Source organism: Zalophus californianus, chromosome 4, assembly GCF_009762305.2.
Source record: "Zalophus californianus isolate mZalCal1 chromosome 4, mZalCal1.pri.v2, whole genome shotgun sequence".
In the NCBI taxonomy this organism is placed as follows: Eukaryota; Metazoa; Chordata; class Mammalia; order Carnivora; family Otariidae; genus Zalophus; species Zalophus californianus.
In genome coordinates this window covers 47,635,289-47,662,052 of record NC_045598.1, presented here as the reverse complement: position 1 = coordinate 47,662,052, position 26,764 = coordinate 47,635,289, and the positions used below count along the sequence as shown (strand labels likewise).

The window sequence follows — 26,764 nt, the reverse complement described above, 5'->3', positions numbered from 1 at the left end:
AGACTCCACCTGTCCTCTTAGAAGATAACCCAGGTTATGAGAAGGCGAGGAGAGGACCAGACCAGTGCCCTGCTCTTGGTTAGGGCAGGGTCTCTTTGAAGGACTCTGGAGAGCCTCCGTAAGAGTATTGATGGGAATCATAGCATGAGCCAAATGCACCCAGAAGGGCTGAGCTGCAAGGAATCCAATGACAACACTCTGTTTGGAGGTGAAGGCAGGGTTAGGAAACCAGCAAGATAGGTGGAGACAGCCCAGGCTAGGGCAGCAGGCAGCCTGTACCGCTCTAGGGGTCAGGGGAATAGAAAAAATATGCTCTAGGGGCCACGCCTGTCAGAGCCAATGCCAGAACTATGGAAGAAAGGAGGGGAGGGAGAGGGGGATGGACCCCTACCCTCTGTCTCCTCCCACACTGCACTCTCCAGCAGTAGCTGCCCTTAGGCCCTCTAAATCCAGCTAGAATTTAGAACCGAAGGGCATGTGGGTGATATCGTTCTTAGGAGTTAGCCCTCTAGGGCTACGAGCAGGCAGAGAGGGCAGAAAATTAATTGGATGAGAATGACCACAAATAAAGAATTACGAACGCAGCAGGCATCCCAGCATCCTGCAGGGAGAATGAGAATAGCCAGCCCTAAGAGGGTCAGCTCTTTCCCAAGAAAGAGAGAATGCCATGTAAGGGGAAGAGGGAGCCTGGCTGACAGGCAGCATTCCCAGCCAGGCCGGAGTGTCCACATAGCATCCAGATTCTGTGTCCAGCACACCTGCCAGAATAGTCCACACGGCCAGACACCTCATACCTTGGCCCCTGCACAGTGGCGGAGGGAGTTGTCCTATGATCCTGGACCTTGCCCATCCTCCCTGCTCCTCCCCAGGACCAAGACCTAGGCACGCAACGGGAGCCTGTGGTGCCACCCATAAGAGAAGCAAAGATGACTCAGATGCAATCATAGAATAATGATAAGAGTAAGCTAACAATTGCATGCTATATAACATGTTATCGATTGTTATCACTGCAATAATCACACAATTAAGCTCTACCTATGTGCCAGAGACCATGCTCACTCTATTAAATGATACAGGCCTCTTCCAAACCCTAGGAGGTGGTGGATATTATTCCTACTTAAAGAATGAGAGGAAGACCCAGAAGAGGTTAAGCAGCTTGCTGAGGTTACTGTCAAGCCCAAGTTTGCTGGCTGCAAGCCAGGCTGTCAATTACCATGCGAGACTGTCCTCAAAGCTAGCTGGAACACACAGATGAGCGGGAAGGAGAGGCAGGATTCATGCAGCCCTCTGTGGTCAAAGGGTTGGAGTTTGCCTCTCCAGAGTGGTCTTGGAACCCTGGTCCTGGACACTGTATTTTCCAGTTCTGCCAATCTCTGATATCCTAAGCACTCAGCTCTCTCTTACCCCTGGGCCTTTGCACAGGCTGTTCTCTTTACCTGGAGAATTGTCTTCCTCCTTAATCCCCTCATGGCTTGATTAAATCTACCTTCTTTTACTATTTTTTTAAAGATTTTTTATTTATTTATTTATTCATGAGAGACGGGGGGTGGGGAGAGAGGGAGAGAGAGAGAGAGAGAGAGAGAGGCAGAGGGAGAAGCAGGCTCCCAAGGAGCAGGAAGCCCGGTGCAGAACTCGATCCCAGGACCCTGGGATCATGACCTGAGCCGAAGGCAGATGCTTAACGACTGAGCCACCCAGGCGCCCTCCTTTTACTATTGCTTTTGCTCCACAAAGCCTAGCCCTTGTCCTGCTCCACAGCAGAACTCAGTCCTCCATATGGTTCTGAGCGTTGACCTGTTTCCCCTACCAGGCTGCAAGCCCTGCCAAGGCTGAGACACAGTTGTCTGGCTTACCCCTGTGTCCCAAGGGCCCAGGCCAGTGCCTGGCATGTAACGGGTGCCTGGTAAATGTGTGGCGAAAGCAGTTGGATGCTGGCACAGACTCGGCCACCCAGAGCCTGGCGCGCACTACAGCCCACACAAGGAGAACCACAGCCAGTGCTGCAGGAGCAAAGAGGAGGCGGAATCTCTCCACCCACCCGAGGCCAGAGCAGGCAGGGCCTCGGGGAGGGACTTCCAGAGCAAGGGCTGCTGAACTGAGATCCACGCATGGGCAGGCTTCTGGTGGCACGAAAGAAAGGGAAAGGTGTTCCAGGCAGAAGGAGTAGCATGTGCAAAGGCTCAGAGGAACGAGCGTGCATGGTGAGTCACTCGGAGTGAATGACAGGAGGGGCCATGGGAGAGGAGACCTGGAAGGGATAGGTCTGGCCTGTGAGGGGTGTCCAGGCTGAAAGACAGGAGGCCAAACCGGGTGGCAAAGAACACAAGCTTTAGGCTCAGAAAGACTGGAGTTTAACTCCACACTTTGCCATTTCCTGGCTCTGTGACCTTGAGTGAGTTGCCTAATGTTTCTAAGCCTTAGTTTCCCCATCTGCAAAATGGAGTAATCACCGTACTTGCCCCTACGAGAATTAAATGAAGTAATGCATGTAAAATGTTTTGCACAGGTAAATGGCACGGGGCAAGTGTCAGTGTCCACCCTTCATAGCCACTCTGTCCTTTCTGGCAGTGCCGGGGGAGTGGCGAGGAGAGTTTTGTCCCAGACGGAGACAGGGAGACAGAAGCTGCCCAGGAAGTGTTTGTGGAAGGGAGGAGGGAAGAGGGGAATTTTGAACAGGACCTTAAAGAAGGGGCTTGGAGAGGTGAGGCAGGGGTGGGAGACGTGTACTGAGGGTGAGGGGACCAAAGCACAGGGTCTGTGGGGGGACAGGAAGTGGGACGGGCCAGGAACAGGAGGGGTGGGATGCGGTGTGGTGGTGGAGCAGGACTTCTGCAGTCAGCAGGTCAGGGCATGCGTGTGTGGTACTGAGCAAACCAGGAATAGACCAAGGTCTCCCCACTCCTCCACGGTGAAACCAGCTAGTCATTTCCGATGCAGTGGCCTAGTGAGGTCACCAAGTGGAATACTGTTTGATCCCCTGCACCTGGTGGCCGTGGTCATTAGGGGAGGGCACGGTCAAGCGGAGAGAAGGCTCAGCCCACGGCTCCCAGGAGGCGGGGATTCCTTTAGCTCCTCCCCCCGCATTGGCTGCCTTGCTCCACCTCCACCCATCCACCTGTAAGGACAGGTGGAACCAGATGTGACCAAACTCTCTCTTTTTATGATTCTGAATTCCTATGCAATGTCTGGGGAAAAGGACTGAGGAGAGGGAAAGACAACCGGAAAGGGTCCTGCATCCAGTTTGAGCCAACTGAGTGGTCCCTGTTCTGGAAATGCTGGGTATTATCATTACTGTCTCTTTGAACTTCAGCAGGAAAATGAACCAGGTTCCTCCAGGGGCCAGGCATTCTAGATGTACAGTCAGAGCCAGAAGGCTCATTGCTCCCACAGGGACAGAGGTGCCCAGACAGAGCCGTGGACTTGTTCAGGGTCACCAGCTAGTCAGGTGGTGCCAGAACCAGACTATGCCCAGATTGATTAGCCACCCCCCCCCTCATTATACCAAAGCACTTCTGGGAGCACAGTATTGTCTCTGAAAGCCCCTGGGAGGCAGGGGCGGAACCAAGACCAAACACTGCAACCACCACCATCAATAATAACAGCTGTGGCCTGTTGAGCACCAGCGACACGCAGGGGACCTGGCGTTCCCTTGTCACTGACCCTCCAGCAACCCTTCAGGCATCTTTTTTTTTAATTTATTTTTTTTATTCATGTGACAGAGAGAGAGGGAACATGAGCAGGGGAGAGAGGCAGAGGGAGAAGCAGACTCCTCGCCGAGCCAGGAGCCCGATATGGGGCTCGATCCCAGGACCCTGAGATCAGGCCCTGAGCCAAAGGCAGATGCCCAACCATCTGAGCCACCCAGGCACCCCCAGGCTTCTTTAAAGACAAAGTTGTGTGGCTTTGCCAAGGTCACACGGAGAGAGTGGGGGTCCCAATCCAGTCTTCTCTGGCCACCATCTGGTCTCTCTACTCAGATATGGCTGCTGGAGGAGCAACCTAACCATTAACTTATCTGGTGACTTCAGAATCTGGCTGGACACCTTCCCACTCAATTCTCCGTCAACTTTGCCAAACTTTGTTGTAAGCACTCTGCGTAAGTGATCCCCATTTTCCAGATGAGGAAACTGAGACACAGAGAGGTTGGATAACTTGCCTGGGGCCACTCAGCCAGGTAAGTGGCTAAACTAGGAATTCTTCTCATAGATCTGAATGAGGCCAACTCGGAGAGCTGCCCCAGACACCATGCAGAACGTGATTACACACAAGCATTACACACACACACACACACACACACACACACACACACACACACGGCACTGCCTAGAAAACTGCAGGCCCTGGAAATTCCCCTTCTGTTACCACCATCCTGAAAGGGGAACATATGACACACCTTGGGGAAGCAGAAGTTTGGGGTGCTGGCAACACAGCTTCCCACTCAAGAGACACCCCAATAATGCACATCCCCCACCTACTTGCTCCTCCTAGGAGCCAGTGCAAGGTAAGGAGCAGGGGCTCTGGTGTCAGACTGGTGCAGGTCTCAGCTCTGCCTCTTACTGCTGTGTGACCTCAGGCAAGTTACTGAAACTCTGTGCCTCAGTTCCCTCCTGGTTAGTGAGAGGCTGAAATGAGATAACACACCAGAGCACTTGGCCCAGAGGCTGGCCCCAAGCAAACATTCTGTTCCTATCCTGCTGCAATCCAGCTGTGCGTTCACACCATCATTTACTCTCATTTACTCCCGGATTCACCCTCGGCTCCAGGCTGTCAACAAACCTGGTTCGGAGCTTTCCTCAACGACCTCCCTCCACCTAGTCCTAGCCCTGAGATGGACCTTAAGTGGAGAAGGAGACCATCCTCTTCTGGATTCCTGTGTGAGCTCAATGCTATAACAAATAACCATGAACTCAGTGGCTTAGAACAACTGTTCTAAGTTCACCCTGTTACAGTTCTGGAGGCCAGAAATCCCAGTCAGTCTCACTGGGCTGGAGCCAAGTGTTCTCAGGGCTGGTCCCCTCTGGAGGCCCAAGGGGAGAGTCCCTTTCTTTGCATTTTCTACTCTCAAGAGGTGCCTACCAGCCCAGGCTCAAGACTCCTCTCTCCGTCGTCAAAGCCAGCAACGTACTACCTTCTCTCTGATCTCTGCTTCTGCTCATACATCTCCTCCCGCTGACTACGACCCTTGAGCCTCCCCCTTCTTATGAGGCCCTGGAAAATCTAGGATCATCTCCCCACATCAAGACCTTTATCTTAATCATATCTACAAAGTCCTTTTTATCAGGTCGGGTAACGTGAGTAACATATTCACAGCTTCTAGGGATTTGAATATAGATGTGTTTGCAGGGGCCATTCTTCGGCCTACCACACCCAGGCCCAGGATCCTGGCCCTCCGGCTTCCCCGGGGCCTTGGAAAAGAGTGAGATTAGGTGGCCGACCTTCATGCCTGGACACAGCTGAGAAGTCAGCGGACGTCATTCCCTTCATGATGTACAGACACTTCGATCAAGGCCACCGCGTGCATTTCTCAAGTCGGTAGCCCCGAGACCTGGATGTGGCGCAGCTCAGGTCAGGTCCCAGGTAAATGAGGGCCTGCCCTCTACTGAGGCCAGCTACAGTGTTGCCAGTTACCTTCCTGATGTGTCCCCAGACTTTTCTCTCTCCCGCCCAATCTCGACTCAGCCTCCAGTACGATCTTGTTAAAACAGACCCCATCATCTGCCTCTCCTGCTTGAAATCCTCCCCAGGTTCCCTGCTGCCCCTAGGATAAAATCCGAGCTCCCGGGTCTGGCTCATTGGGGTTGTTTTGACCCAGACTGTGCCCACCCCATTCTCTGTTTCCTCTCCCATGGCTCTCCCTCCCCCACCTCCGCATGCTGAGCCCTTCCCAAGGACGTCATTATCTTCATCATTTTCATCATCAGTCATTTTGGTAATAAAACCCACAGCTTCCTCTTACTGAATGCAAATAACTGGGCAAGGGATTATGCTAACATTCAGTTATCTTTGCAAATACTCTTCTCCTAACTAGAATTCCTAACTCTCTCCCACCTGTTACCTAATGGACCAGGCTTGCTGGGAGAACACAAGCCCACCCACCCCTCCGGGCAGGATTAAACTCGCCCTCCTCTGGGCAGCCCTGGAATGACCTCTGGCCTCCATGGCAACTGCTCTCCACTTCCTGTCTTGCCTGTCTTCCACCTTGAGCTCCTTGGAGATGGTGATCTCTTACTTATCGAGGCATCCCCAGCACTAAGTGCCTGACATGGTACAAATGAAATATTGGAGAGAAGAATGAATCCAAGCCCCGTCTCAAGCTATCCACTTCCTCTTCGTCCAAGCCTGTGTTCAGCAACTGCTCTCCAAGCAGGCGCTCGTTTCTGAGAACAGGAGGCAGGATTCTTTTGGGATTCTGCTTGATCCGGATCCACCCCTGTAGTGGGGAAGGAGGTAAGAGAGCGCATTCTAAGTGTTCTGCATGCCTTTAATCTCCACTTGTTTAGTCCCTACAGCTGTCCTCCTGAGTAGATTCTGGTATTATACCGATTTTACAGACGAAGAAACCAAGGCACTGAGAGCTTAGGACCTGCCTGCCCCAAATCTCATGGCTGGGCATCTGGGTGGTAGAATTTGAGATGGAGCTGGGGTCTGTATGCAGGCAAACCACCTCCAGGAAGCCACATATCCCACCCCCCACTCCACTTCACTGCCTTGTACCTTTATTTATTAAGCACTTACTGTGTAAGAGGTACAAAGCAGGTGTTCTGCATACAATGCTTATTTAATCTTCCTCATGAGGCTTGGATATACTAACATCACCCCTGTTTGAGAGATTAGTCCAGGCTCATTTACGCTAAGATTCCACACTTACAAGAAGGAGCCTCCTGACCAAAGCACAAAGGTTGGCTTTAACCTTCTTTCTCTTAAGGCTCAACTGAAGAAATAGTCCCTGGGGAATAAACTAGTCCTACCAACATTGGGGGTTTCCAATTCCAATGGGCTTCTGCCCTGTTGTGCCCACTCGGGCCTAGGACCCTGGATGGTTGCCAAAGGCAGTGTGGCCATCTCAGGATTAAGGCAGGTGGGTGGGAGGCCAGCCCCTGAGCTTTGGGCTGCGTGGAAGGAGAAATGAATGGGCTTGGGGTCAATTGTCCTGGGATCAATAATATTGCCACTTGTCCCAGACCCTTACTAGTTTTATGACCTCAGGCAAATCACTGAAACTTCTGTGCCTTAATTTCCCCATTGGTAAAATAACATCTCCTTTGTAGAACTGTTACAGGATTCAACGAAATGGGTGTGTGGAGCTGCCAGTACCTGCCTGGTATGTAATCACGGTAATGTTAATAATAGCAATAAAAACTGAAGCTCGCAGAGGTGCAGGCCCAAGGTCACACAGCATCCGGTCTACTCACACTCTTCCTTTCATAGCTTCTGTTTTCATCCATGACTCCGGCACTTGGGCAGTTCCCTTGGTTTAAAACCACAGAGTCCTCCTTGACCAGTCCTTCTCCCTCGTGGTCTGTCCCCCGTGCAAGTGCTCCGTGATGTGTGCGTCTGTCTCCTGAGTTCCCTGCCCGTTTCTGCCCCCTCTGCCTCTCTCCTGGGCTAGCTCAATAACCTTCTCAAGAACGGAGCCCAGCACAGCGACCAGGACTTCTGTACTCAATAAATCTTGAATGGATGCTGTGGTGCTCTCTCCAGATATTTTACTTCTTAATCTACACCTTGCCCCAAATTCTCTAATCCTGAGATAACTTTGAACACCTTGCCATGCACATGCAGAGCCTCTCTGAGCAGCCCCAGTATCATCCCATGGGCCCCGGTGACTAAGGACCCTCATCTTTCCTCCTGTGTCCTTCAAAATTCTCATCATTAGTCTGTCTTTGTTCATTCTATTCCCTGTGCTTGGGATGCCCTTCCCTTCCCTCCCAGAGCCACTTGGCAAATTTCTAGTCATCTTTCAAAATACTCTTTATTCACTCCACAAATAAGTATTGAGGGCCCATGATGTGTCAGGCACTGTTCTAGACTCTGAGGCTATATCCAGGAACAAAGTAGAAGTCCCTGACCACAGGTTGCCTCTAGTCTATGGACAGTCCAGCAGTGGAGGCATCTAAGCCAGTTAGAGATGGGGGGGGGGTCCTGCAGCTCCAGGAACCCCCTCCAAGATCCCGCTTCCCAACCCTCCCTCCACTCTCAGATACCACCGAGCTCCCTCCTGGTGCCCCCTTGTACTGGCTTACTGATCATAAGGGTCCAGTTACACGTCTGTCAGTGATGGCCAGGACTGTGGTTTCTGCATCATGGCATCTCAAGTTTGTTCACTGGCTGGAAGGAAGGAAGGGAACGGTTCCCAAGTGGTGGAACAACAAGTTGCAGATAGGCAGGGGGGCTGAGGGAGGCAGGGAGGCTGTAGACCCCTGTTGTAGACAGACTGGATTTACCCCTTCCACAGGCACACCAAGCTCACGCCAGACCTGGATGCCACCACAGCTCTTGAAGGGACTGCAAGCCTGCGCTGGAAGTTTTCAAGCCTACCTAGACTGGATGTTTCGCATCTGGACTGCTTCTGGGGCTCCCAACCCTCCTGACGGCTTTCAGCCCACCCTTCCTGGCCACCCTGGGCAATCAGTCAGCCTCACCTCAAAGCTGAGACCGCTAAGGAGGAGGGCGTGGAAGGACAAGATGAGAATTAGCCCTTGGCCTTTCACAAGAGAAGGATCTCCTTTCCGCCACCACCTCCCCACAGTGGTATTATCAACCCTCTTTTCAGCTGCAACACTAGAGGTCAGGGGTTAAGTAACGTGACCACAGTCGCTAGCTGGTGGGAGAGCCCAGGCGCACACTCAGTCATCTGGCCGCAGAGACCACTCCCTTACCTAATTTCAATCCAAGTGTCAGGGGCTCCACCAGGATTCCCACCCTCAGCACTGCTGACATTTGAGCTGACTGTTCTGGGCATTGCAGAGTGTTTAACACCATCCCTGGCCTCTACCCACGAGATGCCAGAAATCACCTCCTTCCTCCTACACACACACACACACACACACACACACACACACACACACACACACACACACACACACACACACCCCAGTTGTGACAACCAAGAATATCTCCAAACATTGCCCAGTGTTGCCTGGGGGGCAAAAATCTCCCCAACTGGTCTGCTCCTAACTGAGCAACGGGGACAAGATTCATGGCCTTGGCGACCACTGTCCTCCCATATACAACAGTCTGGATGAGTGGTCTCCAAGAGCTCAGTGACTCAATGGGGGGCAAGTAGCAATTTGATTTATATGGATTTGAATCCTTAATCTATGTATATTTTATCCAAGATCCCAGAAGTTGGTCTTCACCAGTGTTTGCTGTTCATATTGCTGGTGGGACACAGCTATGTTTCTAAATAAATATGATGAGTGAGGACAGGTCTAATATTACTTACAGAGAGAGGAGCAATCAGAAAAGTTTGGAGACCACTCTGCTAGATGATCTCAAGGCTTCTGTCAGCCACCTATCCTAAGTTCTATGAGAATAAAAGAGAGCCTCCTACAATACTGTGATGTCCGGGGCACTCTTTCTTTCTGGGCTTCAGTTTCCCCCTCGAGGGGAGATGGGGAAGAACCCACCTCATAAGATTGTTGCATGGACCAAAAAAAAGTAATGTATGCACAGTGCTTAGCCCAGTGTAGAATAATACTCAGAAATGTGATTTTCATATACAGATGCGAAAACTAAGGTTACAGAATCTTCCAAAATTCCCCTTAGGTCTTTTAAGTTCCTGTGTGGTAAAGGCCAAATTCAAGACCCTGGTCCACCTCACTCCCCACCCCTCAATGTGCGGCTCCCGTGGGACCTCAGAACATTCCTAGTGCTTTTCTGCCCTTCCACACTTGTGTCCCTTCCACACAGCAGCTTGTATCAAATTTCTCTTCAGTTTGGTGGAATAAATAACTGGTTCCCAGTCCCATTTTGTGCTAAATCTTTCTGTTCGCCTTAATTTCTACTTTCCTTGGGAATGCAAAATGCAAAACCACTGCTACGAAAGACAGAGGCTCACTAAAATTTGTCGAAGGAATAAATAAATGCATGAATGAACCATGACCAAAGACAGTTCCTGTCTTATGGGTCAGGCTTCAGTCAGATGTCCCAAAATTACAAAAGTGCTTAGGAAAAGGTGCTCTCATAGCACCCTAGAATGTTCCTTCCAGGCTTGTATTACGGTTTATAATCGCGTGATTCTCAGTCCCCTCCCCTCTGCCATAGATGACAATCTGCACAAAGTCAGGATGGGTCCTCTCTGCTCATTGTCATATTCCTAGTGCTCTGTCCTTGTCTAGCATCCATAACTTGTATGCTGAGGGAACACGTGAGTCCATGAAGCAAGACATCATCCTAGCCTCTCCTGCCTTTTACAGCCGAGGCCCAGAGGACAGAGGTGACCTGGCCACAGTCTCTCAGCCAGCCACCATCAGAACCAGGTCTGTTGCTACCCCCTTTTTCTTTCTGCCTCCCTTCCCTTAGTCAGGAATCCTGAGGACTGTGGCCCTGCAGGTGCTCAGAACCCCACGGCCGTCTCTAAGAGAAAGGAGAGGAAATGTCTCAATACTTCCCTGCAGGTGTCAGTGGAAGACGTACGGCCGCGGGAGGAATCTGTCCTTCCAGACTGCACCAAGGCCAAGCTGGGAACTTGAACTAGCCCCCACCCACTGCCTCTACTGGCTGCCGACTCCAGGAGTGGGTAATGACTGAACAGTGCTTCACAAATGAGCAGGCACCTCTGTGGGAGAAACCCATGAGCACAGGCTAGCTCTAGGCTCACCAAAACTATGCAGCCTCTCTTCACCCACCCACGCCTGCGTCATCCCTGCCCTGGTACTGCGACCGCAAGTAGCGGTCAGCCACGCCACCTACTACTTGTGCGACTTTGAGCAGTGTTCTGAACATCACTCTGCCTCGGTACTCTTCACGCACAATGGGCCCAACAACAGTATTTACCTCCTGGGGTTGCGATGAGAGTTCGAAGTGAATATATGTAAATGACTCAGAGCAGCGCCCCATACACAGTGTGGGCCACGCGAGTGTGGGTTTCTATTGTTCTGTCCTCGGCGCTGAGAAGGCGCTGCCCTGCCTCTCCTGCCCTCTGCTCTAACCTCTCCTTTGTTGGGATGGATGCAGGTCTGTGCTCTTAGCAAACACCTGCTCCTCACTGGGTGGCAGATCTCATTCCTTCTCACCTCATCAAAGCCATCGCTTTAGCCAATTCTCTTTTTTGGTCTGAATCATCGATTTTTGCCTCTAGGCTTAATGATTCTTATCAGCATGAAAACATGCTCTCTCTCTCTCTCTCTCTCTCTCTCTCTCTCACACACACACACACACACACACACACACACACACACAACTTCTCTTGAGCCCACATCCTTCCCCAGCCTCCAACTTGCATCTTTGCTCCTCTTTATAGCAAAGCTCCTCAAAAGAGCTGAAGACATGCCCTGCCTCCAAATCCTTGCCTCCCTCCTGCTCTGGGAGTCACTCTGGTCAGGCTTGTACCCCAGCCCTCCTCCAAAGGGGCTCTTGCCAAGGTCAACAGTGAGCCCTCACCACCAGTCCAATAACCGAGCCCCAGGCTGGATCTTAATGAGCCAGGCAGTGGCATGACACACCACTTCCTCCTCCGTGAAGCTCTCTCTAAGTTTGCCTTTTAGGACCCACAGCCTTTTGCTTCTCCTCCTAACTCGGTGGCTTCTCCCCAGTCTCCTTTGCTGATTCCTCCCCGCCTTCCTACCTCCGCCAAACACTACACAGGAGGCCCAGGGCTCAGTGCTTGGCCCTCTCCTCTGTGATGTCCTGCAGCCTCCTGGGCTCAAATACCATCCGTACGCTATACGCTGTGGACTCCACGGGGTCTGTCTCTAGCCCGCCTCTCCCACTCCACACCTCCACAGGGCTGTCTTTAGGCATCTCGCATCAAACGTGTTCACCATCAGTCTTACTTCAGCAAACATCCCCAAATTGCTTCTGCCATCTTTCCATCTCCGTTAATGACAGTTCCATCTTTCCATTTGCTTAGGTCCAAAATCCTTGGAGTCATTCTTAACTCCTCTCTCCCACGCGCACTGCTTTCCAGTCCGTCAGCAAAGTTTGCTGGTTCTCCCCTCAGAAGATGGTCAGGGTCCAACCATGTCTTATCACCCCTGCCACGCCTGTCTGACGCCACCACCTCACCTGGATTGTCACAAGTCTTCATCGAGGATCCTTCTGCCGCTGTCTTCATCCCCCTTTGCTGTTTCCAACACAGTCCCCTGAGAACTCCTGTTATGACAGGAGGCAGATCATGTCACTCCTCTGCTCAAGCCCTCCAGTGGCTCCTGTCACAATCAGAATAAAAGCCAGAGTCAGTATAATAATCCCTAAGGTCGTGTAGGACCCATGTCCTTCCCTGGCACCCCGTAGCGCCCCGTTTCCCTGCTGCTCTCCCGTCCATGCCCTTCACTCTGCTCTTTGCTGCTCCTGAGGCCCACCTGGGCCTGGCATGCTCCCCTCTGGGGCCTGTGCACGGGCTCACGGGCTCCCCCTTCACGCCCTTGCTCCAGGCCATCTTCTCAGTGAGGCCCTCCCTGGCCCCCCACTTCACTGTGTGCACCTTTACCCCACCACGCTCTCTGCCCTGCTCCGCCCTAGTTTTCTCTCTGGCTCTACGCCCTCCTGACACATGGGGTGCTTCCCTCATTTGCTTCCCTGGCAGCCCACTGGAATGTGAGGTCCATGCCAGCGCGGAGGGGTGGGGGAGGGAGGGTTAGGACAGTTTTGTTCACTGCCGGCCACACATAGTCAGCGTGCAGTCAAAGTTTAATAAGTGAACGGATTTTCTGTTGGCTTTGTTTTCCTCTGTTCATTGTGAGGGAAGGAGCTGCCTCTTCTGCATGCTTGAATCCCGCCCGGTACCCAGCGGAGACCCTCGCTACAGGCTCTCGTGAGGATTTGTCAGAAGAACGGACAATGAAGTAAATAGATGTGTGAAGAATTCTGTCGTAGCAGAGGTCACGCTGGGCAGCATCAGTCATGTTCTTCAGAAACCAGCGCCCTTCTCAATGTGCTTCTTGGTGACCGCCTTCTAAGTCAGGCCATGTATGTGGGCTCCGCCTTTGGAAGATATGGCCTCCGCTCTTCTCCCACCTGGGGGCTGCCTGCTCACAATCCCAGGCCCTGCTGTCTTTCCATGTCCACTTAGATGCCTCCCCCACCTCCATGAGCCCCCCTCCCCCCGACACCCTGGCGCACGAGGCTCTCTCTGCCTTCTCCATAACCTCTCCACCCCCAGCCTCACCCAGCCAGGTGCCCAGTGATTCAACAGGAGAACTCTCTCTCTCACACCTCCAGACGGGTGGAGGCCATTCCCTGGGTGAGGAGTATCCTATGTCTCCAGAAGTCTCTGTCGGCTTCTGCCCATGAGCAGAAGAAGACCACTCCACCTGGGGCTGCACCGTGATGGACAGGGTTGGGAGCAGCTAGGACTTCTCTTCTGAGGGCTTCTATTCCTCAAGGGAGGCGGGCAGCAAGCCCTTCAGCTGAAAGCCATGATGGGCGAGGAGGTGTGGAGTTTGCAGGATAGAGGAGAAAGTTTGAAACCGCTGAGAACGGGAGCATGCCTAGGGAGGAGAACTAGAGCAGCTTGCCAGGGAGTAATTAGCCTGTTTGGATGTTTTTCTCAGGCCATGGTTAATGCACAGGTGCGACAGCAGAGTAGGTGAGAGTCACCTTTGACCAGAGTTGAGGTTTTGCCCAACAGTGTAATGAGTCAAGTGGGAACAAGAGAAATTGTATGTCAGGGAGTGACTATAATGAAAATGACAATATGAGAGGCGAGAGTGTGTCATAAGGACACCCAGTGGCCCAAAGGCCTAAGTTTGCTGGGAAAACTCTGACAACAGATTCGAAATTGGGACTCTCCCAGAACACCTTTTCTGGAACGTTCCCTGACCTACTACCCCTTTCCAGTGTGGGATGGGTCACTGTCTTCTATCTGCTCCCACAGCACCCTGTGCTCACCTGTACTGTATTTTAGCACTTGATTGTATATCTTCCTCCTGAACTATGAGCACTTGGAGGAAGGAAGCCAGTCTCATATTTCTTTGAACCGAGTGCCAGACCTAAGGAAAAGCACACTATGCAATCGCTGATTGAATACATTTATTTGATAGAACCCAGACCGTGTTCTGTGTAGTAATAAATCCTCATGTTTGTATAGCAATTTGCAGTTTATAAAGCAATTTCATATCCATAATCTTCTTTCAATCTGACAACCACCCTCCAAGAGAGCAACTCATTCATTCATTCATTCATTCATTCATTCATTCATTCACTCATTCTACTAAGTAGGAGTACTTACTCTGTGCCAGGTACTTCTAAGGCCCCGGAAGACAGAAACGGAACAAAAACCCTTGCCTTCGTGGAGCTTACACTCCTGCAGAAGGGACTACCTGATTTACAGATGGGCAGAGCTGGGGTTAGCTCAGAGGGGCTAAGCAATCTGGCCAAGGTCATGCAGCCCACAGGTAAAAGAATCCAGATTAGGACCCGGGGCTGTCTGACTCCAAGGAATGCTTTTCCCACCACACCACAGTTACTTCATGGGATCGTGGACTCATCCGTGAGGTGTCTTTTTTTCCCCCCTGACTTAACAACAAATAAAAGGAGACTTGGCAGAAATCCACACCCCGGGACTACCTTGGAACTCCTTCCCTTGTCTGGTGTATGTGTTTAACAAAGATGTGAGAAATACCTGCCAGGTCTCTTCTTGCCTGAGCCAACGACAGAAGCCACACCGCATTGTGAACACAGCGTCTGCTTGTGTGCAAACCCGCAGGCATTTTTAGCAACTTTGGGGAACATAAAGAAAGCTGTTGGTTTTGTTTGCACATATTTTTCGCCTCTGCAAAAGGCTTCTCACCAAGCAGCAGCCTAGGAGCTGCCTTTTCTTTGATCTTAAGACATGCAATGTCTTTATAACTCACTAGTTGAGCTACGGTTGAAAATGATTTCACCTGCTCTGGGTTCCCCCACTTGGAAAATGGGTCTGGTAATAAAGGCCCCTACCTCCCGGGGTTGTGGTTTGGATTGAACGAGATCCTGTGAAAATGCCAGCCTTTCTGGAAAGCTTTATGCCCTGGGGGAAGACTGGGGGTGAGTGCAGTGGAGGCAGCCTAGGGAGGAGAAGGCTTCATCAGAAGCTGAAGCACCTGGACAGGAATCCCAGCTCAACCATTTGGAGCCGCAGAATCTTTGATGAGTAACTTAGTCCCACCCCCCACCCCCCACCCCTGGTTCCTCCCGCCTCAGTCTCCCTCCTCAGTTTCCCAAAGGATTGCACTGAATGTTAGAAACAATGTATATATAGTGTCCAGCACTGAGGTTGCATGTGAGAATTGTTCAGTAAATGGCATAGTGTTTATTATTATTATTATTAGCATCATCACTACTGGTACTAATATTTGGGTGGTCAGGTCAACAACGATTTTAGGAATTTTAGACCGCAAACCTTAAGGCAGGGATTATGTTTTATGTATCTTTGTATACCCAATGCCCAAAACTCGACCCGGCAGTTAGCAGCTGCTAGTAAAAGTTTGGAGAACTGGAGTAGACGAAGGAAGAAACAGCCAAGCCCCCTCAGCGTGGTTAGCTGAGGCTTGGGCAAGAACAGGTGTTCACTGCACACTTGCCAAGGGGCAAACTTCAGTCTTCATGTCTGTTCACTCATCTAAATGTACAAGGCAGGTATTATTGTTATCCACATTTAGAAAATTAGGAAACGGACCCTCCACGGTCAAATGACTTGCTGAAGTTCACTCAGCCAGGGGCTGGCAGAGTGAGCACCGGGAACCAAGGACACCTCACTCCTGAGCCCACTCTCTTACCCTCTGCCCTGCACTGCCAGGAAGAGTTCTGCCTGGAGGTCGCCCCTGCTCTGACCTCATTGAGTTCCTGGCCGTCTGGTTGTTTCTGATGTTCCCAGCAGGAAGAGTAAATCTTCTTTCTGTAGGAGCCTGAGTAAGTGACTTACGTGGCCAGCCTGTGTTGTTGTTTTCAGGTGTTTGCCGTGTTTCAGTGTCCCCCCCATCATGGCAGGCACTGGCATTGCGAAGGGAGACCATCACCCATCTATGGTCACCCTGTCCTTGGCAGTGCCCCCCCCCCAACTCTGGAAGCAGATGTCACCCTCTGCCGAGAGGCACAGGAATTCCTACTCATGCCTCACCTCCTGGGAAATATTTGCTGGCCCCCAGAGCGGAAGGGGAGAAGAGGTGGGGCCCCCCAGTGGGGCCAGAGGCTAGCAGTGGGGAACGAGGAGGGGCCAGATTGCTCCTCTGCCCCCTAGTTCATCAGGTGCTTCTGTTAGGGCAGCCCAGGGGGTATTCCCAACAGCCTGCTGTATAGTCCGGACCTAACACAGAGTCGTGGCCCCTCAGTCCAGAGAGCGGAGAAGCTTACCCCAGGTCACACAACCATCAGCTGGGGAGCCAGAACAGCCACCATCCTCATTCCCAGACCTGTGATCTCTCTACAGTGCCATGTCAGGGGATGGAGAGCAAATCCCAAAGGAGCTCTCCGTTGTGTCTTTGACCGGCACAGTGCCATAGCAGGTCAGAGTTCCATCTCTAAAGTGAGAGTGACCTGAGTCTGAATTCCAGCCCCGCAGCTAGCTTAGTGACCATGGACAAGCCACGGGACCTCTGGGGACCCCCAGGTGGAGGAATCGGTACCCCTCCTTGCAGGCTGCCTTGAGAAATTGAGGACAGAGTGCATGGAAAGTCCTGCACCCACTTCTTGGCAAATGTTTTGTTTGTTTCTTTTGTTTCTTCCTTCATTCTCCAAACACTTTCTGGGCGTGAAAATGGTCACTTTACTTACAGTATGTCATTCAATGCTCTAAGGTAGGAATTAAGATCCCCAGTAAGCAGACAAGTGAACACAGTGTCAGAAAGTTTAGGTGACTTGTCCAGGGGACAATGAATTTCTGACTCCGGAGTCTTTGTTTTCTATACTAGTTCAGAGATACATTTGGTTTTGTTTGGTTTTTGTTTTAATCCAAGGGTGGTGTAGCCAAACTAACATTGCCTTGTACGTTGTGCATCGAATATGCATCTGTGATATTCCTATTATCCTTATGAACCACCACTGTTCTTTTAGAAGAACAAGATTTCTCCAACATGTTTTCTCTTAGCACCTGTCTCGGAATCACCAAGCGGTCGCATCAAAAATGCGGATCCCAAGAGCCAAGCCCCAGAGCCACTGGACCAGAATTGCTAGGTGTGGGGCTGTTTATCAAGCTCCCTGGCTGATTCTAAACCACACTCAGGGTTGAGAACGACTGCCTTTGGGAGTCAGTCATCCAGTATGCACAGGTTGAATGAAAGAGGGAAGACAGTTTTCCAAAAGCTAAAGTCAAACCTATGGCAAGCTTGAAAAGCCATCCTATGTGCCAGGATCAGGGTATGACCATCGGAGAGAGGCAGACCCTGGGCTGGGGCAGACCCAGTGACTCCCAGATGCCCTGGCTGTAGTGCCAATGTGGAATTCAGGCGGAGGGGTCATTGCCACTCCAGAGGGTTGGGCCAAGGTGCCGGGGGTATATCCCCGGCTGCAGGAAAAGCAGCCTGCCAGCAGGTCCCACAGCATTGAGGAGAAAGGCCTCGGGATGAAGGAAGCAGGGACCACACCTGGCCTTCTGGGAAACTGGCTGAAGGACAAGGCAGGAGCCAGGGCTCCAGCACAGATATAAGGCAAGGGCTCCTTCATGAGGCCCGAGGGCAGCCTAAACGTCTAGAGCACAAGGTCAGAGGGGCGTATCAACAGGGAGAACTTGATGCAAACCTCTGAACGGAAGCCCAAAGCAGACAGCCAGGGCGGCGGCATCCAGGGGAGGGGGCTGAGCGGCTCCAGCAGTGGCCGTGGCAGCCCACTGGGGAGTCGGGCACACAAGTGCAATCTGCACCCTCCATAAGTCGCCCAGGCCGGCCACTCTTTCCAGCATCTGCACTTGCCCGAAGCGATAGGATATGTCTTAATACTGAATGTATGTAAGTAATGGTTCCCGCCACAAGCGGTGTGACCTCAGTGCAGCCCCTTCATGACTCCGGGCATCCCATCTTCCTCTGCTCCATGAGGGACCACACTTGATGACTCCAAGGCACCTACCAAGCTCTTCCATCTACCTGCCAGGGTATCAGTGAAAATTAGCAACTGTATTTATAAATGAGCCAGACCCCACCTGTTCCTCGCATCCACTATATTGCTAGTTTCACTCTGATTGGCGTGGGCCCATCTTCCTTCTAAGCCCCAGCACGAGCCAGAGACAAGGCCCCGGGCGATTTCAAACCAGGGTTTCTCCCACTGACTAGTCTGACTTGCCCTGGTTTTGCTCCACCAGTATCAGACATACATGGGTGACGGCAGAGAATTTTTGCCGGGGGTGTGAGCATGCTCATCTTTCATTAATACAGCAACAACAGGAGAAAAAGAAGAAGAAGAGGAGGAGGAAGAGCAAACAAGAGGCACCCAGCACACCACACCTCTTGGAGGGGTGCCCAAGGCACCCAGCACACCACACCTCTTGGAGGGGTGCCCAAGTCTATGAGGAAAATAGGTGTGCTCCACTCAAGTGACAGACTTGAGGAGGTGGGTCGCATGGGAGCTCTTGGCTAATTTGGCAATTTATGAAATGATGGGGAAAACTGGTCTGCTCACTCAGAAAATATAAGAAGGAGGCAGCAAAGTAACAGTAACGCTGCTCGGTGGCAATAGGAGAAAGGGGCAGAGCTTTGCCTATGGTAGCAAAATTGACTGAAATCTTAGAAAGACTTTTAAAGATGATGGACCAACCTCCTGATCTCAGGGTGGCCATGGGAAGGTGGGAGAGAGGGCGTAGAGAAGGGGCCCTTGAAACCACATGGATCTGCTAAGTATGAGTCGTGGGTTTGAGGACAAAGTGGGTAGCCTTTGAGGCTAGACAGGTGGTAGCCTTTCTGAGCTTTAGTTTCTCGAATGTAAATATGGTATCATGTCACTTATTAGAAAAATTAAGGATCACTGTACCAGAGCTCATACTTCCTAAGATACTGATTTAGGCATCTCTAAAACTGGGGTGTGTCTTGTGATCCAGCACATTTCAGAGTCTATGAAATTAATTGTAAGTCAAACACATCACACAAAGTGAACACTCAAAGCTTTGGACAGGTATTATCTAGTAAGAGCCAGAAGACGTATTCTGTAGCATGCCCCGCAGTACAGTTAAGGCTGTTAACCACAATTCCAGGATTGTCAGGTTGCTGGGGCATAGGAACAACTTCTCCTGTTCGTTGTACGCTGTTCGCGATCTGCTGGATGAATGGCTATACCGAAGGGCCCTGAGGTTCGTTCAAACCCAGGATTCCAGATTCCTCCAACACGAAGTCTGCTACCATAACTCTACCATTGAAGAGCTCCCTCTTCTCTGAATCCAAAATCAGGACACGTGATTTCTCATCATCACTGGATAAAACCAGTTAATGTCTGGCTGGACTCAAGTCATCTGCGGAAGCCTAGCACCATCCAGAACAACCCAAAGTTCTTGGAACCATATTGCTTCCCACCACTGGCTTTTTTGCATGTGCTCTTCATGTTGCCTTCCTCCTTCCCTCCTTCTTTCCTTCCCCTGTGCTGGAGGCATTGGATGCTGCAGAGGCAAATGGACGGGGTTCCTGCCCACAGGTTACTGAGAGCCTGGCAACAAAGACAGTTAAACAGGTAATAACAAGTAGCGACAGAAAATGCAGGGCGTGCTGAGATCGGGAAAACAGGGTGAAGCTCTCCTCACACTGACTGCCTGACAAAATCCTACTCCTTTCTGGAGACAGAGCTCCGCACACCCTCCTCTGTGAAGCTGTCCTGGGCCCTCTGCTTGGGCTGACTTCCCCATCAATGGGCCAAGCCCGTGGTGGCACCTTTCACTCTGGTCTCTGGACCTCTGACGCCGCTTCTAGACTGTGAAGTCCCGGGGCACGAATGTGTCTTTTCACAGCTTTTTTCCTAGCATGATGGTGTGAGCATAGTAGGGGCCCCAGAAATGGTTGCTGACTGGAGATCCATTAATAAAGGATTTGTTTTGTGTTTGATGTGTTTCTCCACATGAAAAGTCCTACAAAAGATATAAATAGCCAATTGCTTTAGCTGCCTTCCTCTGAGCCTCAGTACGTCTCTTTAAATTGAAGGAATTTACCAGCGCTTTTCTTCTTCCCTCCTTGACCTCTCCCTCCCTCCCTCCCTCCCTCCCTCCCTCCCTCCCTCCCTCCCTCCTTCCTTCCTCCCTTCCTTTCCCTTCCCTTCTCTTCCCTTTCCTTTTTTTAATAATTTCTCCTTTTCTCCTCTCTCACTCTTTTTAAGTGGTGGAACACCTTCTTCAAGTGAAATCTTACTCAGAAGCCCAGTGTGTAATGCAAACAAAGTCTGAGCTCTGAAAGGAGAGGTAGGACCTGAACATCCAAAGCTCACCTCTGCTTTCCTTTTCCTGAGAAGAGTAAAGTCCCTCTCACCTCTAATGCCAAGGCTGGCTGTAACTTACTGCATCTTGAGTGGCCAGACTCACCAAGACCAGATATTACCACCTGAAGACAGTACTAAATATGTATTGAGCACCTAATACATGCCAGGGCAGCTGGACCCTTTAAAAAAATTACCTCATTTTCTCTCTTTTTTTTCCCCTTGCCATCCCTTTCTGTTTGCCCCAAATTCTGCATTTTCAAGTTAAAAATAATCTTGTATTCTCATTAGCTGCTTTAAATACTTCTGGAGAATGAGCTGGAGTTATAAATAGATATAAATACAAAACACAGTGTTGGTTTAATCCTCACAACAAACCTGTGGGGTTGGTTTTAGCAGTTCTGTTTCATAACTGAGATCAGCAAGGCACAGAGAGGAAGCGAAGTTGCCCAAGATCATTCCAGGAAGTCAGGGAGTGTGATCCCATTTCCCACCTCATGGGTGCTTCCCACGCCTTAGCACCACCCTAAGAGGTGTGCACTTACTAATTTATTTAATCCCTACAAAACCTTGTGAGATGGCTACTGTTGCTCCAGCTATGGTACAGATGAGAACTCAAAGGATTAGAGGTGAAGTCGCTCGTCCAGGGCCACGTAATCAACAAAAACCAAGCCAGGCCTTGAACCAGGCCTGGGCTGGTACCCGTCCAAAGCCCGCTCCTTACTTCCCTCCTCCTCTTGAAGGTGCTCTTTCTGCCCTCCTGGGGGGCACTGGGGAGAATGCAGAAACGTCAGGGACAGCACAGCACACTGCAGAAACCCAGATCAGGTTCACCAAGCAAAACAGACGGCCCACGGGCAAGTCTGGGTTTCAGCTCAGATTTGCCTGTGTGACCTTTGGCAAGTAATTTAACCTCTCTGTGTCTCCATTTTCTCAGGCACAAAATGGTGATTATAATCCTAACAATCTCAGCGGTATTGTTGTAAGGCAGGGAAACTCGTGGAACAGTATCTAGCACTGAATAAGTACTCTGTAATTGCTAGTTCTTATGATGTATATTTGAAATGCCCGGGAACGAATAGCGGCTCTCTCATTATGTTATTACAGTGTTGGTAATACAGGCTCTGTGTTGCGGGGGGGGGGGGGGGGGGGGGGGGGGGGGGGGGTTGCACACATCCGTGGGACTTTGAGCACAAAGAAGCTAGAACGGGCTACGGAGCTGACTCAAGGAAGAATCCTGGTTGTGGTCCTTCCCTCCCAGGCTGAAAGCTTCTCGCAACAGAAGCTTATTCCAATTTTGACAAACACTCCTGAGCACCTATACGTGCCAGGCCCTGTTTGAGACACTGGGTGTAGAGAAATCATTGTGGCACAGGGGCTCTGTGCCTTGTCGTGTTTGGGGGGTATGATGTTCACAATATAATATTTATCATTTTAACCATTCATACGTTTCCAGCGCAGTGGCATTAAATACATTCACAGTGTGCTGTGACCATGCCCGCTATCTATACCCAAATGTTTTCCTCTCCACAACGAACTCTGTACCTATTAAAAAATGACTCACCCTTCCCCCCTCTTCCCAGCCCCTGGTAACCTCTATTCTACCTTCTGTCTTAACTACATATATATTTTTTAATTTTCTTGTGGTGAAGTATACAACACCAAACTTACCATCTTAACCCTTTGTAAGTTCACAGTTCAGGGGCATTAAGTACGTTCCCACTGTTGGGCATCCATCCCCACCATCCACGTCCAGAGCTTTTTCACTTTTCCAAACTGAGACTCTGTACCCATTACACATGAGTCCGCATTCCTCCGGCCCTCTGGCCCCTGGCAACCACCAGGGGTTTCTACTTTGTGTCTACGAATGTGACTACTCTAGGGACTTCATTCTCCTATCAGTGGAATCATACAACATCTGTCTTTTTGTGACTGGCTCATTCCACTTAGCATCATGAACCTCAAGGTTCATCCATGTTGTAGCCCGTGTCAGAATTTCTTTGCTCTGTGAAGCTGGGTAATATTCCATTGAACGTACATACAACATTGGTTTATTCATCTACCCATGACGGACAAGGAGGGCTTCTAGCTTTTGGCTGCTGTGGAGGATACGGCTTTGAACATGGGTGTGCAGTTCTCCCTGCCTTTGAGCTGCTTGTGGTCTGATGTGGGGTGTGACATGTATATTCACCTGCAGTTTGCCCTGGCTCAGCCCTCCGTCTCCTCATCTGTGAAATGGGGATAACATTCCCCGGTGCGGGAATTAAATGAGATAATGCATGACTCCGGGCAGTGCCGGCCTCCTGTAAACACTTGAGAGCTGTTAGCGTGTTGCACCTGCTGCTGCTGTCAGGGGAAAGTGTCTAGAGAAGAGGGGACTGGAAATTGGTGGCCAGCAGGTCTCTCTCACACCAGCCCATCAGGCGACTCTCACAAACATCCTGGCAAGTAGGCCCAAAGATCTCAACTTTCAGAAGAAGCAGCAGACTCAGAGAGGCTATGAATAGTATGGGTGACTCTGGCACATGGCTCCGCAAGCCTTCCTACCTGAATCTAGTAAAGGCTCAAGGGAGGGCAGGCACAGCAAACCAAAGCTCCCAATGTCTACAGAGCGGGCCTGGGAGAAAGGAACAACACACTTGTCTCAGGAGGTCTTAGCGTGGGGGTGGGGGAAGAGCCGGGGAGGCAGAAGGGAGGAGGGGTGTCAGCAGACACAGAAGGCAGGGTCTGAGCAAAAGCCGAGAGGTAGGAGATGTCGTGCCTACAACAAAGGGAGGAGGCCAGTCTACAGGAGCCGAAGGTGTGGTGCATGGGAGGGCGGGATCGGGTCAGTGAGGGCAGGCCAGGTGGCCCAGCCCAGTCCGGTTCCAGGGCTGGAGGGCTTGGGTGAACTGCCCATGGTGCTGTTTCAGATTAGTCAGACCGATAGGACAGGGATGCCTGCTTCCCAACAGATCCCTACCTTCCAAACTACAGACAAGTGTTTTTAAAAAAATAATGTGTGTTTTACCAATATCATGTGCAAAGTGCAAAAAGTCGGATAGTTCTAAAAGGCCTGCTCCCTAACCCCATGCCCCTCCACACTCCAATCGTACTGCCCAGAGGCAGCCGCTGACCGGTATTGCTTCCAATATTCGGCTCCATATGTCTAAATAATGTGTTTAAACATCTCTTCCTTCATTTTCTGTCTGACATGGGCCCTATGGACCTGCTACGATGGAGGAGGAGGAGGGAGCACTCTTCCCCACAGAGCCACCGCCCCTCCCCCAGCTTCCCAATCTAGTTCCAGCATAATTTCTGGTTAGATTTTGTGTTTATGGTAATGTGACCGTGTAAATGACAGCTGAACCATATCACATTAAGTTGTTATACAACTGACTCTTTTTGCTGAAATTAAGGTCTCAGTTTTTAAACCAAGTTGCTTCATTTTCTAAGTACACTAAGTCTGTCTCCCCTCAGAAGCTACAAGCACAACAGGTAATCCATCCATCTGTCCATCTTTCTTCCAGAGCCATCAGTGCTCCTGGTCTAATCTGCACACCTGTCTTCTGCTGGGTGAAGAGCTGAGCTGTGGGCAGCTGTGTTTAAATGGGGCCCCTGATGCCACCACACAGGTGAACAGGGTCATATGCATTTTGGCCCCATTGTCATTCGTCTGTAGATTTTATTCAGAAAATACCTACTGAGTCCTTTCTAGATCCCAAGGAGGTTAAATGCCAGAGACCAGCAATGCAGGATGAATTAGAAGCGGTCCCTACCTTCAAAAGGGTCTGAACCCTAGGGTAGAGACAAGTTAGTGCTGGGCCAGAGGAGGGCTCTGGGAATTATGGGGGGCAGGAGGAGAAGCCCTAATGCAGCCTTTGGAAGGGCCTGTGTGGAAGACTGCCTGGAGGAGGTGAGGCTGAGTCTCAGCTTGTCGGGAGGAGTTTTCTAAGAGTTCTGGGAAGGCCGTTTCAGGTAGAGAGCATCATGTGCACAGTCACGGGGGCATGAGAAAGCATGACTCGCTCTGAGAATTTCAGATAAGTAATCAGCCATGATCATGTGGGAGCATTTCTATTCTAGTCAAGGGGAGGCAGGGTCTCACGTACCAGGCTAAGGGACCAGAGGGACATGGGGAGCCACAGAAGGATCTATAAGAGGGAAGACATGATCAGGTCTGCATTTTTTAAAGACAAGATGGCAGGTTAACTGGGTGGCTCAGTTGGCTAGGCATCTGACTCTTGGTTTCAGCTCAGGTCATGATCTCAGGGTCATGAGATCAAGAACTGTATCCAGCTCTGCACTGAGTGTGGAGCCTGCTTAAGAGTCTCTCTCCTCTCCCCCGCACCCCCCGCCCCCTCTCCTTGACTCACGTATACTATCTCTCTCTCTCTCTTTCTAAAAAATTAATTAATTGATTGATTAAAATAAGATACAAGGCAAGATGGCCTCAGGGTGTCGGAGAGATTAGAGTGAAAGACCGGCAAGTGAGGGGGACTCTGAGGTCTGACAAAGGAGAAGGAGCTTCTAAACTAAGACGAGCACTGGGGGTAAGGCACAGGGCTCCTGAAACCCTACAGAGACCAAACAGCCTGGTCTTGGGGTCACAGGCAGTGTGAGAAGGCTGACCGATAATTCCCAGGTGTCTGTCTCCTAGGAAACTGAAAGTTACTCTGGACAGAGAAGAAGGGCTTTGGCCTCTTGGGATGTTTGAGGGGGCCAGAAGTGCTCGGAGGATGGATGCCCAGGGACTGAGGGAGCAAGCCAGGGCCTGGGGCTTTCAGAATTTAGAAGGCAGAGGTAAGATCTAGAGGCCAGGGGGTCAGAAGGGCTGGTACAGTCCAGATGGTGAGAGCATGAGCTCTGGACTCAGGCAGGCTTTGGTTTAAAGGCCAGTTCAGCCACATGCTCACTGAGACTCTGTTTCCCCATCTGCAAAATGGTGACCAAAGTTCTCCCTACTTCATGTGGCGGTGGCGAGGGTTCAACGAGACCCTGGCTGTAAAGTGCTTGGCACAGTGCCTGGAACGTAAGAAGGGCTCATTTAGTGACTTCCTATTGTTTGTCTGCAGGTGCAAGGGCAGCTGCAAAAAGCCGTGATACTTGGGCTGACCTCAGAAGAGGAGGAGGCAGACCTGTCTCCACGGGCGTGCGATCAGTGCCGTCACATCTAGTCCCATGCTCAGAGGAGCCCAGAACTTGGTTTTATACTCTGCTTTTGCCGTCTTGAAGTTCTTAACAATTTTTGAACAAGGGGCCCCACATTTTCATTTTGCCTGGGACCCCACAAATTATGCAGTGGGGCTGTGAGTAGGAGACCAGCAGGCAGAGAAGAGGGGGTACTTTCGAAGGAAAGGGCCCTGAGTGTGCACAGGCATGCTGGAACTGGAGGCTCAGCTTGTTCCAGAAATAGTCAGCACCAGGCTCAGAGCTTCTAGCTGGAGAGCTGTGCATGGGGAAAAGCAGTAGAAGCTCAAAGTGATCAGCAGTGAGAGGCCTGGAAGCAACATGGAGTTGGATGTTATGTATGTACACATGGGAGCCTTTCCAACTCTGCGAGCCTGTAAGTGCAGAGGTGAGAGCTAGCTCAGGGAGAGCGCGGGCACGGTGGTGGCCCACGGTGTGGACGCTACCGTGACCCGCACTTTCCAGTTGCGGAAACAGCCCCCAAGAGGTGCAGAGTAGGGCTGCAGTGGGACTTGTGTGGGCTCTCGGCACTTGTGGCTTCATGGGCCCCTTTCTCCATATATAAATATAAATATACACATACATGTACACATACACACGTGTGTGTGTGTAATTACACTTTGCAATGGCATGCGTATAAAGGCAAATACATTGATATTATATACTAAAGCATTTTCTTTGACCTGAAGTATAGGGCATCTGGGGCCCTGTGCCTACTTAGCTCAGCAGGTGCTGCAGCCAAGACTGCCAGGTCTCTCCAGAAGGGGTGGGTGGTTCTTTTTCTCCTCCAGGGGAATGCTGGCCCATCTCTAGGACCCTTTCAGCTGGGACCTGCTGCATCCAAAGACTTTCCATCCCTGTGTCCCGTGGAGGGGGCTGATGGCTGTTGGGGTTTAGAGCCGGCTGGTGGGGCTGAGTGACAGGTGAAGGAGAGAGAGCTGCAAACGTCCTGGGACTTGGGGAAAAATCAAAGGTCTCTATATCTGCAGATGTCTGCGAGTTGACGCTTCGTGCCACGTACACCGTCAACCCTGGGGACCAAGCTGCCCGCCTACCACACCCAGACAGAGGTGGGGAG

At 51.0% G+C, this 26,764-nt stretch overlaps 2 long non-coding RNA genes across 3 annotated transcripts; one reads left to right on the top strand and one right to left on the bottom strand.

The window, feature by feature from the left end:
* Window positions 1-2,029: 2,029 nt before the first annotated feature.
* Window positions 2,030-9,959, top strand: LOC113935145. The gene is made up of 4 exons (XR_003523913.2): window positions 2,030-2,201; window positions 6,068-6,447; window positions 7,269-7,321; window positions 8,456-9,959. It is a non-coding gene; the product is annotated as an uncharacterized LOC113935145 (long non-coding RNA).
* On the bottom strand, window positions 6,315-12,653 carry LOC113935150. 2 transcript variants are annotated; one of them, XR_003523916.1, is made up of 3 exons: window positions 12,525-12,653; window positions 12,229-12,371; window positions 6,315-6,430 (listed from the first exon to the last, which is right to left on the bottom strand). It is a non-coding gene; the product is annotated as an uncharacterized LOC113935150 (long non-coding RNA). The 2 variants fall into 2 exon arrangements; XR_003523917.1 differs by lacking the exon at window positions 6,315-6,430 and adding an exon at window positions 8,243-8,328.
* Between the last annotated feature and the right edge of the window lie 14,111 nt (window positions 12,654-26,764).